Source organism: Emys orbicularis, chromosome 16, assembly GCF_028017835.1.
Source record: "Emys orbicularis isolate rEmyOrb1 chromosome 16, rEmyOrb1.hap1, whole genome shotgun sequence".
In the NCBI taxonomy this organism is placed as follows: Eukaryota; Metazoa; Chordata; order Testudines; family Emydidae; genus Emys; species Emys orbicularis.
Genome location: NC_088698.1, coordinates 9,904,457 through 9,923,660, shown reverse-complemented (window position 1 = coordinate 9,923,660; position 19,204 = coordinate 9,904,457).

The window sequence follows — 19,204 nt, the reverse complement described above, 5'->3', positions numbered from 1 at the left end:
TCTCCAAGATCCAAATCCTATGTGTTCCAGTGAACAGGACCAGCAATGGTGGTTTCACTAGTACCCTCTGGTGGCTCCCAGTCCTTTTACTAGAGCAGTTTCACAGGCCTTGTCAGAAGTCACCCATCACTCTTTTTAAAGCGGATATTTTTCATGCCCTTTCCTTTCATCTCATCAAGAAGCTTTTTAGACCATTAAATCTTCAAATTGGAGGAAATGTTTAAATTAAGTGAAATATAAAGGCTCAAGAGGCAGCTCATGTCATTTCCCAACAAGACTATAAAAATGTGATGGCAAAGTCTCCTGAAAAGTATTGAGGCAGGAACAAGTGATCAGAATTAATGGGAAATGTATGCTGTCCCTTCTCAGATGGAACCCACGGAGCAGTCATTGATCTGGAAGCAGGGCCTAAGGTAGCTGGCAGCAGACAATGTTTCATCTTGATCCAGATGGGAAGGATGCTTACGTGCGATGATCCATGGTGTGAAGGCTGTATACCTGCATTGGACAGGGTGGCTGAAATTTGCTCTGCCGACATCAAGCCAAGCCACACACGAGTCTTAACACCCACCCACCCCCAAAGTCTGAGGATTGGTTTGGATCTAGGGATTTGGTTCAGTCCTGTCTCCAATTTAATGCAAGTAGTCGCTGCCTGGCTTAGAAAGAGGGAAGAATAAACCCAATGCTCCTCTAAAGACCATACACCATGCACAGCTACAAAGTAGCTCTTTAACATGAAGGGTTCCATGGACTGCTGCTGCCCCATTGCCAGTCAGAGCCCCTGCATTGCCTCGCAGTCACAGCAGAGACCTGAGAAGCACTCCCAACTTTCCCTTTATCAGTGTGCTAGCGGGCAGCCAAGGCAATTTCGTGCCTCGCCTAGAGCCACCACTGTGCTTATAACGGCCCACAACAAAACCCAGGAGCCAAACTGCAAGAAATCAGGACCCTGATCCCATCTCTACAGCTAGTGTCAAAAGACTTTCCGTAGCATCCGGCTCCCTCCCCTTCCACTTCCTTGTTTTCCTCCTGTCACAGAACACACACTTGTTAAGCTCAGAAAAGGTTGAACTCCCCATGGTTCTGACTTTTCCGTTTATGTCTAATCACAGGAATTCGAGAAGTCAATAGAGCAAATTCACACTGCAGCCTCCCACCTTGAGGGTGGGGAAAGGGGGGGAATTGTACAGCACTCCGACTTCCTGACGCAGAGTCAAAACGCCGCTCCAGCTAGGCCTGTCTGCTAATGTGTATTGACAGCTTGAACAAGAGCAGACCCCGCAGAGCGCCCTCGCAGGGGAGCAGCTTGAGAACTGTGGAGTTTGGCCAATACGAGGCAGCCCAAAAATCAGATTTTCATTTAGGGATTTTGTATTTTCCTGACAGGGCTGGGATTAAAGGTCTTGATTAATCTCTAGCCCAACTGCAGAGCTGCTGGGTGTGATTCAGAAGTTATGGCCATGAATAATAAAGGCCATGGGGAAGGCTGCAGATATCACAGAGGTCAGGAGTTCTCATCTGGAAGGAATTTTTTCACTGCACATTGTGGATCTCTCCTTTGCTTTGACATTTCAGGTATTTCTATATTTAATGGTTCCTCCTGCTGACATGGTGCTAGCAAGCCAGGGTCAGGAAGACATGCTTCATTTCATGCGACTGGAGTGCACAGCGTACCAGGGAGAGCATGGTGGTGTTCACTCTCATACCAACCATCCAACATTGGCCAGTGGCTGATTAGAAGCAGGATTCTCTACTAGAAGGATCACAGGGCCATTCCAGCATGGTAAGGCCTAATGTTGACATAGAGAAGAAGAGCCCCAAATCTTTATGGGCATCTCTTAATCGTAACAGAGCTGAGCAAGAAACTATTTACCTATCCCACAAATATTTGGAAGGCCTTCGCCTCTCCCCTTCCCCTCACAGTCACACCACCTCCTCCCGTCATCTCAAATGGGGACAAAAAGTTCAAGTCTTGAAAATATTCACAAACCAAGTTATTGGGGGGGGGGGGTGTTTGTTTGTTTCAGGTCAAAACAAAAAGTCATTTTGAACCAGAAAAGTAGATTTTTTCTTTTTCTTTTCTTTTTTTAAAGGAAGTCAAAACAAAGTATTTCAGCAATTTTGAAACTGACAATGTTTCACTTTGGGAAATTCAACAAACCCAGCCCTATTTTGTGACCAGTTTGGTTCTGATGAAGCAGTATCTTTTGATGAAACATGAATCACCAGAAAATTCAGACCAGCTCCAACCCTAGTAAGGTTGGGTCCATCTCATTGAGTGGCAAACCTGCAAGCTTTAGTCTGTGGGGCCCTCTTGGCCACGGGTTGATGTGTACAGCACGGGAGGCCCAGATAGTTGTATCTCTTAGGACTAGCGGGAATCCTCCGGCAGAGTCCTCTGTGAACATGGAGAATTGCGGTTTTTGTTGATCAGTTCTTGCGAGGGTCCCAGCAGCTCAGGCTCCAGTGGGGTGAGATTGCCACAATCAGTGGGTTTGCCAGAGCCATTAAAGACTCTGAGCAGGAGTCTCCTCATAGCAAAGCCTTCACAAGGGTTTAACACTGAAGATATTTAGGATGCAGCAGCCGTTTCAAATCCTCCCGAGCCCACTATTGAGACATCTCTGAAATACACCAGGGTAGCTTAGTCTAGTATATCCCTCAGATTATCTGGAAGCCACTAGCGCTTGCCTTGTAAATGAAAATTAAAAAGGCAAGGCTTCAAATTGCTACAGTGAGGATCTGAACACATGCACTGGGACTTGGCTGCCACGGCCGGCTAGCAGCCCATGTGCCTACCTGAGAGCAAGATACTGGGGAGGGAACCATGCATCATCCTAGCACCGTGTGTGCTCTGAGGGGTTGTGAAAGTGATGTGTCACTAGAAATGTAATGGCGTAATAACTCTCCCCTGTGCAGTCTGGGCAATGACAGATCGTTTAATGAAGGATAATGGTAGTTTGCATTTAAATATACTGCACTGTTGACTCATTACTGTGGTAGCCCCAGGAAAAGAGAAGTAAATCAGAAAGAGAGGGGGCATTTGTCAGTTGCGGGTGCTCATGGACTAGAGATTGCAATGCACAGAGACTCATGCTGGGCTAGGGTTCCCCTGCCATTTGGGGAGTTTCTCTGCAGTGACATCCCTCATCGATTCAGCGCCAAACTGGAACTGAATGGGCACTAGCAGTGCTGCACTGGCTGGGCTGGAGACTGGCTCTGTGTTTCCAGTGTAGTGTCTGACAGTGACGGGGACACAGGCCTGTATCCAGTTGCCTTAGGTATCCCCCTTCATGTTCACAAAAGCCAAACTGTAGTTCTTGCTAGCTCCCAGAGGGACCCATGCTACCTTGTGTCCGCACACACGGTGCCCCAGACCTGCTGTAAGCAATCAGGACAGGACGGCTCACACCACAGGCACGAGTCCAGCCCAAGAGGCTTTGCAACCACTATGCTACAGACCCTTTCCTGGAAGAGTAGGGTTAGCTAGGACTACGTATAGGCTCCTCTTATTTCCATCCGGTTAAATTCTGGGCAGTTCTTCCTGCATCTCTATCATGCAGCTCACCAAGGGTCAGAGAAAAGGTATCCCCTACAGGAGGCAAGTGGTAAGAAGGCGGCATGAGGCAGCATTATAATATGACCCGCTCAGGACTGAGTATTGTTATTTGTACTGCAGTAGTACCTATGAACCTCAGTCAGACCTGGATCATCCAAGATAGAGACTCTCTTTGGGGTGCCCATTGGAAGGGAAGGACAGTCCTTTGGTTAGAGGCACTGGACTGAGAGACAGGAGCCCAGGCTTCCATTCCTGGCTCTTGCATGAGCTTGTGCAAGCCACAGTAATAACAAGGGGCGGGGGGGGGGGGGAGGGGGTCATTCAATCACAGGTTACATCTGCCACTGATTTTGGTCCACTTGAACATCTAGCCAACAGAGGCAAGACAATTGCCCTATCAGGGGAATAGCTCTTCAGAGCAGTTTCCCTGAAGTTTGCGTCTTTTTCACTGAAGAGAGAATACAGCCAGCCGTGTGATGCTATGATTAAGAACAGATGAGGACATTTAAGTCACTAGCACACCTCGTTAGGATGCTGCTGGGAAGAGTGTTCTCGTTTGCATTTGTAATCAGAGGAGTGAAGCAGATGGGGACTGCCTTAGTTTAAAGTGATGTGTCTATTCAAATAATACCATTAGATCCTCTCTCCTATGGTTTGTTGCAATTGTAAGAATATTTGTCATGAGAACAGATTATCTGTATGATGCTAAATTCCAATTGCATGTTTTATTTACAAGAAAGCACTGCCTTAGAATGGTAATGCCTTATGCATTGAATTATACAGTGCATTTCAGGAACATGTAATGCATTTAGGGTTTTATCAAGATCTGTGGGCAAGAGGAGGAGAGATCTGACCAAGCAATATGGCACGCTAACCAACACAGTGAGTGCCATGAAGCAGCCAGTCAACAGAGAGTGCGTAACATGGGACACAATATAGAAAGGAACATCTCCCCTTCCTCTGCAGTCACCCCTCTGGCGGGGTTGTTATTTACCCTGCAATTCATGTGCCAGTCTTAGTTTTCATAGGTCTGTCCCTCATCCTGCAAGTTAACTTGGGTCAGCTACAGAATCGCCACATTTGGGGGCACTGTGACTGGACCTGAGCAAATCATGGATTTTTGCGTCAGTGGCCAGACCAGAAAAAAATTCCATTTAGGTTCAAAATGGATTAAATTTGGAGGGGAGGGGGGCGTTCCCCAATGAAATGAAACAAACAGTTTCCATTTGAACAAAGTGTTTCATTTGACCCAAACCAATTTGGTTTCAGGTGTTTTTTTAAACCCTTTATAAACAAACAAACAAACAAGTTTAGCTAAATTTTGAAGTGAAGCGTCGTTTTGGAGTGCAAAGTCAAAACGTTTCATTTCAAAAATCTCCAAACAAACCATTTCAACTTTTAAAAAAATTCCCCATTATTATTCAGCCAGAACTACTCGATGAATTCAACTCAAATTCGTTAATAGTCTCAGTCACCCCAAAACAGCATTTGCCTGGAAATTTACTATTCAACTGAAAAAGTCACCCAGCTCCAACTACGACATTGACTCTTCATGCCACTGCATGAGGGCACGGTGTCCTCCCATAGCAATGCAATTCCTCTACATTGATGCTCTTGCAGTCCTTGACTGTTTGCCAATGCAGGATAGTTACAGATGGTGGCTGATGGAGTGCAACACATCTGTTGGGTTGAACGGTACCAAAATAGCTCCAGTTTCTTCCAACTCAAAAGACAGGTAGGGTGACCAGACGTCCCGATAAAATTGGGACTGTCCCAATTTTGAGGAGTTTGTCCCGCGTCCCAACCAAAGCATGGTCGGGACGCCATTTGTCCCGATATTTTGTTTCGGGCTTTTTTTTTTTTTTTTTTTACACTCACCCATCCAGGTCTTCGGCGGCAATTCGGCGGAGGGTCCTTCAGTTGCTGATGGTCTTCGGCGGCATTTCGGCGGCGGGTGCTTCTGTCTTTGGCAGCAAGGTTTATTACCCGCCACTGAAATGCCGCCGAAGACCATCAGCGACTGAAGGACCCTCCGCCGAATTGCCGCCGAAGACCCGGATGGGTGAGTGTAACAATTAAAAAGCTCCCCCCCCCCCCCCCCCCCGCGGTGGTCCTGATATTTTCCACTTAGCATCTGGTCACCCTAAAGACAGGCCAGCTTTGAGAACGACCAGAGAAGCCCACCTCCCGTAGCATGCATTTTACTGAGTCCCAGGAGTTCACTCTCTGCAGTAAGAGGGGACAGAGCTCCAGAACTTGGACTATTCGGAAGTATTGGGAGAAGGCACTCACGCACCAAATCCTGGGGGGTGCTACAATGCAACTGGGAGGTGCAGCAATTGACGCTATGCAAATAGAAAAGATGCATCTTAACTATCTCCATTTACAGGGGATAAGACTGGCAAAAAAATAAAATTAAAAAAAAATTATCAGCATGGATGATCATGAATTTACTCAATAGAATCATGGGTCCCATTTCATTTCAGAGCATTAGGGGGCCAGGAAAAGAGCAGCAGATCCTCCCCCAGCCCACAGAGATGGGATGGGAAAGAGGGTCAGCAAGGGCAGATGAAGTAGCTCCACTATCCCCTATTGTGGGCTGGGGAGCAAAACCCCCAGTGGAGCACCCTCGCCAGTGGAAGCAGCAGCAGCAGCAATGGCTCTTTCTGATACCAGAACACAAGCATCCTAGAGAAGGGACCAGCAAACCCTAGAATCTGCAGCTCCCACTGCAGCCAGCCTTTGTGCTGAGATGCTCACAAAGCAGATCTGCAGGGAGGCTGGGGGGGGGGGGGAATTAAAGCTACAGAAAATTCTCAGTTAACAAAAATAAAATTAGACACCAATGCTGATAATTCTACAAAGCATTTCTGATTAGACACAGGCACCACTGGAGTTATTCGCCCTGCAGGGGGAAGCAAGATAGCCCTCAAGAACCTGCTAGATTTACAGATCCGCACCAATAGAAATAAATAAAAGCAAACCTAATAGACATGCCAAGTCTATAACAACCTACCTATGGGTGGCTGAAAGGACAGACTCTCCGTTCCCATAGTCTGGTTCCCTTTTTCTTACTCCAGGGACACCTCCCAGCTCCCACACAATCCCTTCCCTATTGAGCTTCTCTACCCAGCACACTCTGCTACCCACTGCCTGGGGGTTTTATGCCGAGTCACCCTCCCATCATGCCTTAAGACCAGGTTAGCCCTGCCCTCCCTGATCACTTCTGATGGAAGAGCACCTCAGCCAATCCCTGACTTCTAAACCACTTCAGGCCTAGGAGTCTATGGAAAGGGAAGCCCCTTGCAGCAGTAGCGATCTTACCCTATTGTGTGGCCTGAGCGGTGGGGTGAGGGCTCAATCCCATGTGTACATATCTTGGTCCATGTGCGCTCCGTTACCAGGCGGCAGAGATAGCGAGGGGGTAGGCCTGGGCGTGGACAGTCTGCAGTGACGGTACTTGAACTTCCACCCGTGCAAAACTGAACACTTGCACCCAGGCAGATATTTCCCAGGGGAATTCTTGCTGTGTTAACTTGGGCTGAGATTTGGTCCAGCAATGGCTATTAGTCGAGATGGTCAGGGACGCAACCCCACCCTCTAGGTGTCCCTAAGCCTCTGACTGCCAGAAGCTGGGACTGGACGAAAGGGGATGGATCACTTGATAATTGCCCTGGTCTGTTCACACCCTCTGAAGCGACTGTCCCTGGCCACTGTCAGAAGATAGGCTATTTGGGCTAGATGGACAATTGGTCTGACCCAGTACAGTCATTCTTATGTTTTAAAATAGAACCTGCTGGATGGAACCTTCCACCAGCCATCTGTCTCCTGGGCTCAGAGCGTGCTGAGAGTTGCCTACAGGCAAGCTGAGGCTGTCTAGTTCTCGCAGACAGCTTCTTTCATTGGACCCAGTGAGGAAGGGTAACCTTGTGGCGTTCAGAGTTTGGGGAACCCTTTCAACTACTGCTTTTGTTTTTGGTTTGCAAAAGTAGTTGGAGTTCATAAACTTTTCCCATCATTTAAACCAGGGCCTTTTTTCCCCCGGGGAGTTTCAATTGGGAAAAACAACAGGTTTTACAGCTGAAGAGAAGCCTGGGCCCTGTGCCAGGGATAGAAGAGACCCTGTGAAGCTAGGTTGGCACTGGCAGCTGGGGGCCAGCTGTATTTATCCTTAGAATTTCTCTCTCCCTGTCCTCTGCTCTATATTTCAGTTTCTCTACAGCCAATTGCAAACCAGAGAGGATTTGAGTCAATCTTCAAAGTGTGTGGCCTCTGAGAGGGTTCCGAATTAGCAATAAGTGGGCATCCATGCAGAGTGCCCAGGACTTGAGTGGGAAATATTTAGGGCCAAAGCATGAACCCCTTGCTCGCACTCAATGGGAAGAAGGATGGTCCAGCGGTTAGGGTGGTAGCCTGGGATACAGGAGACCTGCGTTCAAGTGCCTGCTCACCCAGACTTCTCATGCAACCTTAGGCCCAAATCTGCAAAGAGACTTAGGCAGCATGGTACCTAGTCACCCAGTGGACTCCACAAGGTATCCTGACAGTGACGGTAGGTAACCTGGGAGAGAGAGGCGCCTATGAATGGGTACCACAAACACCAGCATGCTAGGGGTGGCACTGTCTAAGATAGCCCATTGCAAATGCTGAGAAGCAGGGTGTCCCCTAAAGCCCTGCCCCTCTCTCAGAGCACTAATTTCTATGACTGCCCATAACATTTGTCTTTAACTTTCCCCCCTCTGTATATTTTGACTCTTAATTATATGTTTTTTTCCTTTTGGTCCATGAGTGGAAGAGGAAAGTGACAATTACTGACAGTTACTGGTTAAAATTTTAGTCCTGATAATGACAAATAACATGGACACACCAGTGGTAAGTTTCTGTTGCTTGTAAAGAAAGCAGGCTAGCCATCCTCTGTATGGGGTGCAGGTTCCCTTACCCCTTGGAGTGATGTTGGAGGAGGTGATATGTTTGAGGAAGTTTTTAACATCTGCCCTGTATGTGCTACCTGTCGGAGCCGGGATTGCTGTGAACTCGAGTGATCTGTGAGTGCTGTGACATCCCCTTGCCTTCTGGTCATGTTGATGAGCCAGGGAAGAATGCATGTGGCGAGAGTTAGCACCAGTCACGAGCACTTCAGCAGCAACCCCCTAATTATTGGGAATGGGGCTTGTCCAGAGAGCAGACTGGACAGTGATAGCCTATTACGGGTCTCTGAGCCAGTGAGCTCCAAGGCAAGTGAGCCCAGTAGAAACAGTGGGTTATTTTTAGCTGCTAGAGTGGTCCAAGCTAATGTTTGTTTGCATCTAATGACCAAATGATTTCCATAACGATGGGAGGGAGCAGTCCTTCCTTCCAGTGCACCTTTGGCAATTAGAGCATTAGTTCTGCACTAAGCATATTGCTTGTCTTCCCTACTAAGGGCTTGGGTACAGGCCTTCACAGCAGAGTGCTTGTTGCTCCACAGGGCAGTCAGCATGGGTGAGATAGGGCTGCAGATGCCACCTCGGTGCTAATCAGAGGGAATAAACTGCAGCAAAATGTGAACAGGAGTGATGGGTGGTTGTCTTTGTTCTTGGTTTTCTTTCCGGTGACACTTTTTAGACTAGTTCCAGGGCTATGTGAGAAGAGTGGGTTAGCTCACTGCTTAGAGAAGGTGCTTGGTTAAACTGGTGTAAAGCCGGAGTAACTCCAGATGAACTTCAGTGTAAATGGGAGCAGGATCCAGTCCAGAGTCCCTAGCAGGGGAGAGTTTGTGGCAGGCGCTGCTTTGCTGCTGAAGCCAACTGAAGGCAAACAAGAAAGCAGATTAGCCCGTCCTCTAAGTGTCTGGGAGCTCCCTGTGTTTTGTGGCCTGGAAGTTAGTCCTGACATCCCTTACTTCATCCCTTCTTCCGGAGCCACCACTGCAACCCAGCCAGCTCTCTAGAGCCTCTCAGCCACCCCTCTGGCGAGTGGCTCTGATTGGTAATTCTCTGCTGTCAGTGTGATCTAGGTGGCTGTCACCATCACACTGCTACGGGGCTCCTGCTGGCCATGCTTCAAGGGATGCAGCTCATGCCTCCATCTTAACAGTGTCTCCTGCATGGCAGTGCCAGGGGCCGCTGCCAAGCTAGTGATTGGGCACAAACTGGCATGGCCGCTGCGAATGTCTGGGCTCCTCTTCCTATGCACACTGGTTGGACAGACTCCCCCGTCTCACACCAGCCCCAACTCAGCGCTCTCGGAAGGTGCCGTTCCCATGGTCTTTGCACCACTCAGGTCCCATGTCCGGCCCTACTGCTCAGGCTGGCCCTCTACACTGGTGAATTTCACCCAGATGGCAGAGCCTGTCCTTGTCTGATGCTGCTGCAGACTCCATTGGTCCCAGACTGGAAGATCCCCAAGGGAGCCCAGACCAGAGCAGCTGGTTCCTGGATGGGTCTATAGCAGGAAAGCCCTGGTCCTGAGAAATGGGGGGGAGGGGCGGTGTGTTATGCTGCTAGAATGAAATCAACATGTTTGTTTGGTTTTGGTTTGTTTGTTTGTTTATTTATTTAAAAAAAACCCGGCTGCAGGCACAGCTGGCATTTCTGGGGTGCTTTTCATCCAGTGATTCCCAAACTTTAGGGAGTAGGCAGGTATTGCTCAGATCTAAAGAGGGAAACTGAGGCACGGATAAAGTAACTTGGCAACAGTCACCCTGAGTGTCAGAGTCTGGAATGGAACCCAGGAGTCCTGGGCCCCAGTCCTGTGTTCTAAACGCTAGATTACACTCGAACTGGAGGGGCCCCTGCAAGCTTTTCCTGGGTTGTGCAATACACTGTTTCGGGTCCCTTCCCTCCCCATCGGCTTTCCTGAGGTGCCAACCCAATGGGCCACACAGGCGGGACTGGGATGATTTATCTAATTGCTTTCTTTGCAAGATTCCCCCACAAGCCCACTGCACCCTGCAGGTACCAGTCCTAGAGCAGCTCCTGCCTGGGATGACAGCTGCCAAAGCTGGGGGGTTGGGCTCTCTAGGTGACACTAGCTTGCAAATTGGCTCCACGCTGAGCCTTCCCTTTGCCAACAAGCCTGTGATGAGGTAAGCAAGTTTCTAAGGAGATGTCAGATGCAAATGGCTGGATGTGCCGAGCCAGTGACCAGCAGGGAGGCAATGGGCGGGGCTGGAGGCGACGGCCCCATTATGGGTTTTGAAAGCCTGACACCCACTCCCATTGTCTTCAGTGGAAGCTGAGCACTTAGACGAGGATGGCCCACTGGTTAGGCAGTGGCGTGGGAGACCTGGGTTCCAGCCCCGTTCCTGCCTGTGTGCCCTTGGGTGGGATAGGTAGGGCGTGCCTATGCTGCCATGGGGAGTGTGATTGCAGCATGGGTACATGCCTTGTCTAGCCCAGGTGCCAACGACAGCCAAGCTGCAGCAGGGTACGCACTCAGGTGGCTAGCCTGCAGCGACGTCTCTGCTGCTGCAGCTTCGCTGCTATGGGTACCAGCGCTAGCTAGCTCAAAGCTAGCTCAGGGATGTCACACATGCTGCACTCACACCTCTGATTCCAATGTGGACATAACTTAGTCTCTCTTGTGGTGTATTGAGGACGGTGTTGGAATGCCAAGCGCTCCCACAAGAGTGGGGTTCCTGGCCCTGCTTGCAGGGTAGGGGCTCTATAGCAAAGCCTGCGAGCAGAGTCAGACTGGAAAGAGCCAATTTACAGCAAAATGGGGTGAGCTGTGCCTGGCTGCCTTTGGGAGCAGCCTGTTTTCTCTCTCTTTCTGTTTTGGGGTTCTTGTGTGACATTGTTCTGAATTCTAAGAAATAAAGTCAGGTTATGTTGCAGCCTTCTGGCAGGAGTAGTTATGTTTTTATCTAACTTCTAAGTGTGTGCTGTGAACATTACATCTATGTGCCATGTGTAGAATGGGGACAATGGTAGCGATGGGGTGGATAAATACACCAATGTTTGTGTGGTGCTAAGATACTCCGGTACTGGAGGCCAGAGGTACCTTAGCTAGATAAGGTCTCAGTGCTGCAAGGGGCTGCACGCCTACTGTGTGGGGCAGCGTGGGAGTGGAGTGGGGCTCGGGACCTTGTAGGATAAGATGGTGCTTTGCCTGGAGGGAGCAGGCACTCTCTGGCAGTGGAAAAATTGGGGTCCTGGTGTGGGAAGCTGCTGGGGCTCTGTTCCAGTAACACAGCTCATGCCAGCCCTCCCTGCAGTCCTCTTCTCCCCCAGCAAGACCATTTCACCCCATCGCAATCCTGATTGATACCTTCCGTCTCTCCCCCTGTCCTGTCAATGCACCGTATTTCCTCTCTGACCTGCAGCAGCCCTGGTTATTTCAGCCCACTGCCTCCCAACAGTCGCCATCTGTCCTCCTTTCCAAGGGACAAGCTCGATTTCCTTGCCTCTTTGCTGGGCCGGGTGATGCCAGCTTGCAGGATGTGGGGTGATGCCAGCTTGCAGGATGTGACGTGCTGCCAAGCAGGGAAGGACTTAGAGGGGGGTGAGCAAGTTCAGCGTCAGCACTCAGCCTGCTGGGGGGCACAAGCAGAGGTGCTGGCAACTGTTTCCACTGCAAAAGGTAGATGATCTACAGCCCATTAGGCTGTTTGCTGACTCCCCTGTCTTATGGCCCCAACACAGGATGCTAATCAGCACGTAAGTGCCCTTTCTCTGGAAGGATGTCACAGGTTGACAAGTACAGCGGAGGTAAGAACATTTCTACTTGACACATCTGTTGCAATACAGCCCTGAAAGCAAAGCTGGCATTTAGAATGTACAGTTCAGCGCGCATGCTCCACTCAGCCCTCCTGTACTTCTACGGTGATTGTGCTTGGCACTGCTATAGTGCCCTCCATTCAAGCCTCTCGAAGCACTTTGCAAGTGTTCAGTAGGCCTTCCACCTCTGCTATGAGGTAGGTATTATCCCCATTTTACTGCTGGGGAAACTGAGGCATGGAGCCAACATAACTAACCAGGGTCATACGCTGAGTTTGCAGCAGAGCTGGGCACTGAAGCGCTGCCATTCCAGGGCTTCAGATACAGCGCCGCACTTCCAGCGTGATGTGTGAGGCAGAACAGCGCGAAGGTCTGTGGAGGGGGCAGGCCAGCCTGTGTCTTGTAAACCAGCAAAGCATCTGCCTTGGCTGTGAGGAGTCAAGAGCTGTTGAAGGGGAAATGATGTTTGGACATGGGATGGGGATGATAGATTCTGAGCAGGCTGGGACGGTGGGACTGCAAAATGATCCAACAAGCAAGTACCAGAGGAGGGTGCAGCAGGCGCTCTGTCTGCCCCTGCTCCATGGTGCGGGGGAAGCTTAACAAGAAGGAAGGAAGAGTGGATGCTAAATGATCTTAGATGCCTCCCTGATCTGTCCTGGCTCCTATGGAGCGGGGCTCCCCTTTGCATCCTGCACGACCTGGAGGAGGTGGGAGTGGATGAGAAGTGCCCAGGGAGGGGCCAGGAATCACTGTTATATACAGCATCAGGGAGGTACAAGCTTCAGTCTGTCCATGAAGAACAAGAACTGTTTCCCCTCCTGGGATGAAAGGTCCAGGACCCACCAGTGCCTGACTCCTGTGGCAGAGGGCAAGGCGCCACAGCTTTGCGACAGCGCTTTTCCGCTGTACGGCTCTGCCCCGGGCACCACTGGGGCCGCCTGTTCCTCTCCAAGCTGCCGGGAAGGTGCTGGGGAAGGGAGGCTGAAGCAACACAAGCCAGGCCAGAACTAACCTGGGGGCTGGGCAGGCTTCTTCTTGGGCCTGCCACTGCCCCTCCATCGCAGTATATTGCCTTTGTGCTGTCCCATTCCTCCCCCTCTGCCACCACACCTCATTCCCAGCGTGCACCAGTGTCACCCTGGCCCCCAAACTTTCCAGCTCTGTCTTTACTCCTCCCCCCTCGCACAGCTCTGCCAACCCAGCCTGTGTGGGCACAAGGAGATGACTCTGCTTCCTTTGCTCTTAACAAAGGGCCCTGGGAGACCGGAGCTGTTTGTCAGGCGCATTTGTTGCTTCTGCTGCTTGAATGAAAACTTGGGCAATTAGGCAGTTTCCTTGCAGTCATGCTAGCGTTCCCTTCTCCACGCCCCCTCGGGGGTTCCTCTCTCAGGTCACGGTTCTCCCGGAGGACTCTGCAAAGCAAAACCCAGGGGAAACAGAAGTCCTATTATTTATCACGCATGAAAAATGACCACTCAGCCATTTTCTCCATTAGGCGCCTCCTGCTATTGTGCCTGCCCCAGCAGCTATGAGCTGCAGCTCAGAAGGAAACACAAAGCACCATAATTGACCTTCTGGGAGGGCAGGTGCTTGCGCATGCCGAGCAGCGCTGGCTATTCTTGCTGAGAGCGTCAGCCTGCACCAGAGAAGTTTAAGGATACCGTCCTCACAAAAGCTGCCTATAAAGAGCTGGTGGGTAGAAGCCAGGCTGGGGAACGAATGCGGTAGTGTGTCAGCTCTGGGGACCGAAGTACTTTGTTTTTAATGGGTGTAGCATGGGTGGGGTAATGCAAACCTCCCCACAGAGGCATCTCAGCCCTGAGCCAGATGGATCATTGCTAGGGGAAAGGGGAGTTTGTTCTCCATCACCTCTGCTGCAACCGCCAGTTACTTATGTTTAGCTGAGAGAGAGCTTTTCAACCACCGAGCTGAAAGCTCCTTGCAAAGAATCATAGACTCTCAGGGTTGGAAGGGACCTCAGGAGGTCATCTAGTCCCACCCCTGCTCAAAGCAGGACCAATTCGTAACTAAATCATCGCAGCCAGGGCTTTGTCAAGCCTGACCTTAAAAACCTCTAAGGAAGGAGATTCCACCACCTCCCTAGGTAACCCATTCCAGTGCTTCCCCACCCTCCTAGTGGAAAAGTTTTTCCTAATATCCAACCTAAACTTCCCCCACTGCAATGTGAGACCATTACTCCTTGTTCTGTCATTTGCTACTACTGAGAACAGTCTAGATCTAAGGGGGGGTAGGTGGCAATAGCCTCATTTTACAGATGGGGAAACTGAGACACATATTTTCCCAAGATCCAGGGCAGTCTACTGAGTCCCAGTTTAGTGCCTTGGTAGTTTTTGTAGTGCAGACCCCTGTAAACTCAGACCCAGAACACACCGTTTCATTTTCTAAGCCATTGCACATTCATCAGATAGTAGCAACTTCCGGTCACTACAGCATCCAGCTCCCGGGTGAGTCTGGACCAGTGATGTACACTGGAAAGGCTTCTTAGCTCCTTGCTGAGCCGCTGAGCCATCTCCCAGAGTATCTCAAGCTGCAGGAAAGTGCTGATCCATTAGGCCCAGAAGCTCTCCTTCCTTGCTGGAATGCAGGGAAAATGGGGAGGGGAAGAGTGAAGAGGTGGCTTATGGGGTCGAAACACCCAGACCCCAGAAAGACCTCAAGGTCAGACTTCCAAACCTAGGAGGCTAACCTGTGGCTCCTACCACCATAGTGTCAGTCGCTGCCCGGGTGCCATGGGGCTGAGCCCCCGTGTGATGAGATTGCTGGCATGCTGGTGAGCAGGCTCAAGTCAGTGGGTATCTCAGCACTGACCATGCTGGGGTCACAGGCTGAGGGTCTGCTATGCCTTGCAGCTAAAGGCAGAAGTCCAATCCCCATGCCTTAGGGCTCCCCAACCCCTATAAATAGTGTGCCAGGCAGGCGCTTTCCCCAGGGACGCCTGCAATCTGCCACCAGCCTCATCCCTCTCAGACAGTGACAGTATTTAGAGCTGAAGTGCTCTGCATATAATTACTAATCAGCTGCAGGCAATCAATTCATCTATCAGCCTCCTCCTCCGTGACGGGATGCCTTTCGGCACCGAAGGTGACTCCTCGAGGAATTAAGATTTAAAAATAAAAGTAATAATCGTAATAAATTCATTAAATAAGCATCAAGCTAATTTGCAAACGGAGAGTGACGGGGCATCTTCTGCACACCTGCTGCTCTTTTTAAAGAGGCCCCGTGTAGCATAATGTCAGCATGCCTTCTCTCCAGCCCAGAGCAGGAACCGGACTTTCCTGCTGCTGAAGCTAAAGGGGCCTGGCCTGTTGTGGAAGGCGTGTGTGGTCCACGGTGCAGCAGCAGCACAGGGTGCGTGAAAAGGACCCTGTAATGCAGCAAGGGTAATGCAAGCACAAGACCATTTTAACTCTCCATGAAACGATGGCCTGAGGAAGCTAAGGGTGGGTGGATACAGTTAGGGCTCTGTTTTAGTGAAGATGTACTTTCCCCTGTTAAAAGCATGTCATAGACACTGCCTGTGTCTAGTACGACTGTGATTGCCTGAATGTCAGGGGCAGAGTGGGGGTAGCAGAGAACATAGCTGGGTAACTGAGGTTTGGGAGAGTTGAGGGAATTTTTTCAATGTTGTTACTAGTCCTGAGGGGATGCACTGGGTCGGTGTCAGATAACAGGGAGCTTGGGATGTTTGGAGCTGAATTTCAAGCCCGTGTTTCCCAAAGTGTGTCTGACCCTAGGGTGCAAACACTGCTGGGCTCACACCAGTCAGGCAAGCTACATGTGCACATCAGTGCACTGACCTGACTCAGGCGTGTAGGCTTTCAGTATGTCTATGCCGGGGGAGAGAGAATGCTGGAATTCTGTGGTGTAAGGCGCTATTCTGTCCATCCAAACCCTGGTATTCTAGTCTCTCGGTACCCCATAGCATTTGATGTCTGTATCCTCACACCCACTCTGAGGTAGGGGAGTGCTTTTGTTCCCATTGAAAAGAAGAATCTCAGACACAAAAGCCCAGACTCACAAAAGGACTTGGTTGCCCAACTCCCACCACGAAGATCCTCATAACCTCTGCTAAACTGCTGCCTAACCCCGAACACACCCAAAGTCCCTCACTGCCTAAATTTCACTGTTCAAATCCCCTGGGCACCTAAGTGTCTGTCTCTGGGCATGTGCACTGCTGCCTAAATCTCGGTTCCTGGGCCCTCATCTCGGGCATAAGCCCCAGCAGGATCCTCAGACCACACGAAACCAGGTGTTGCCTCGCTTATCTCACCTGCGGGGCCCAGTCTGGGAGGTGTGCTCACAGCAGGCCAAACTCCACACAAAATGGCATGGAGGGAGGAGGCGGATGCCCTCCATTGTAACCTTTACCTCAGTGGTCAGGGAACTCTGCCAGGAAGTGGGAGACCCCAGTTCAGTTCCTCCTGGTTATAAGGGAAGTTCTCTTTCCCCCTGGTGAGCCATTTTACATGGAGTTAGGCATGTGCCACTGTCCTTCGTGTGAGAAACAGCTGGAGCATCTGACTGCAGGAGAGGGTTCCCAGCTGTGTATCCCAAGTAGAGATAGCTGCCATGCTCTGAGAGAGGGGCAGGGCTTTAGGGGACACCCTGCTTCTCAGCATTTGCAATGGGCTAGCTTAGACAGTGCCACCCCTAGCATGCTGGTGTTTGTGGTACCCATTGTGGTACCCACTCATTGTCACTTTCCTTTTCCACTCATGGACCAAAAGGAAAAAACATATAATTAAGAGTCAAAATATACAGAGGGGGGAAAGTTAAAGACAAATGCTATGGGCAGTCATAGAAATTAGTGCTCTCATCTGTGGTCAATTCAATCCAGCAATTACTCTAAAATATTAACATTGACATGCCAGGCCTGACCCATGAAGTTTGGACCTGGTGGGTGCAAATTTCCCCAATCCAAGGAACTCTGGATCCAGTGTTCTGATTCAGACCACTGGGTATCTGACTTCCATAATTAGAACTTGGAAAAATGCACCACAGCTAACTATAAGCAATTTTTTTTGTACCAGTTAAATCTGTTTACTGCCTCAGCTTCTCTGACTGGAATCACTGCAGGGTTGTATAACACAAGCAAAGAAAGCAAAGAAAACATTACAGGTTGCATTTACTATTTCACTACTGATCTTTATAGCAGACACATCCAAATGGGATGTAGACAGAGCTTAGAACTGGGACAGAGACAGAGTACAGTACCACTATATTTTTTTTCCAAAGTGGCCCTTGTTTCCTGCTCCAGTTCAACACTGCTTAGCTTGTGAGATCAGATAGGAACACAAGATCTCTGGGAGCATATACATACACATGCCTGGACAGTTCCTAAAAAAACTTTTCTAAGAATCAGAGGAAATCAATGCTGTGTGTTGTATTTTTTTTACCCTTCCACCCCCAACCTTGAGATAATTGTGTTCTCCTACAGCCTAACTTAATAGACTGGTGCTTACAGGCATTCATGAGTTGTGTCTTTAATATGGTACTGGAATATTTGCCCTATAAATTCTTAAGAACAGATTTATAGATCAGCTATTACTAGCATTATAGGCTATTAATAAATCAGTTATAGCTATATAAAAAAATGCATTTCCCCCCTTTATGTTGGCGTAACAAACATATAAAAATTGACAAGAGAGAGTGCTGCAGTTAGAGGAGAGGCTCCTGGATTACAGCTGCAGTTGTCTGCACAGAACAAATAAAGAAATAAATAAAGAGGCCACTGAGTGAATCTATCGAGAGATTTTCGAATGGGAAAGGGAGGCTGAGCTGCCCCCCTCCAAGCTTTGGGTGAAAGGGTCCCTGGTGCTCATGCATTTCCTTGCCGAAAGAGCTCTCCACCATTCCCCATCCCTGCCTCCCCCTTAGCCTTCCTACAGCATTTCAGAAAACAGAGGCCCTGGCCTTTCCATGCACACGATGCTGGGTATGTCAGGGACTTCCCCTTGCCCACTGTTTGGTAACAGTCTGAATGATTGGCCGCCATAGTTTGGCTCAGAAAATAATTATTGTTATTTATTTATTTAGCTCTGTCATGGGGTGTTCCACTCACCCCAGGGTGGCACCCCCCTTGGGGCAATTCTGGGGATTAGTTCCACCTGGTTCAGTGCCCCCTCTCTTCTCTTCTACCATTACATTCTTCCGCCACTCACAGAGTTGCAGTCCAGCTGCTTTGTGACTTGCCCTCCAGCTAGGTTCACGCTGATTTCCCCTTCTGGGGGGGGGGAAGGGGGGGCAGGGTCTTTCCAAGTCTCTCTGCTCAAGCAGTGTTGGGCAGTCCTCGCACCTGCTGCCTCAACTGTCACTCCCACAGTGACTCAGGCTGTCTTCCCGTTCACTGCCCCACCCAATACCCTCTGCAGTGAATGGTAGGGAACCCAGGCCTGCCCTCCACTCTGGGCTCCAGTCCAGGGCCTACAGCCAGCAGTTAAGATCTGGGTCTTCACCACTCGGACTGCTCTCATCCCTGGACTACTTCCTACCGTGCTTCTTTAAACTGCTCCTTCACCAGGCTTCCTACTCAAACCCCTCTCTCTTAGGCCTACTAGGTAAACCCTTCCTCAGGGGTTCCTGTCCTGTCCCTCACCTCAGGGAGAGAGACTGCAAGCTTCCTCCCTGGCAGCCACTGGTGCCAGCCTCCTGGCTTTTATAGAAGCCCCATCTGTTTCCTCACAGGTGAGCTTCTTTCTAATTAGCTCCCTCCACACAGCCTACATAGGATCATAGAACTGGAAGGGACCTCGAGAGGTCGTCTAGTCCAGTCCCCTGCACTCGTGGCAGGACGAATTATCTAGACCATTCCTGACAGGAGTTTGTCTAATCTGCTCTTAAAAATCTCCAATGATGGAGATTCCACAACCTCCGTAGGCAATTTATTCCAGTGCTTAATTACCCTGGCAGTTAGGAAGTTTTT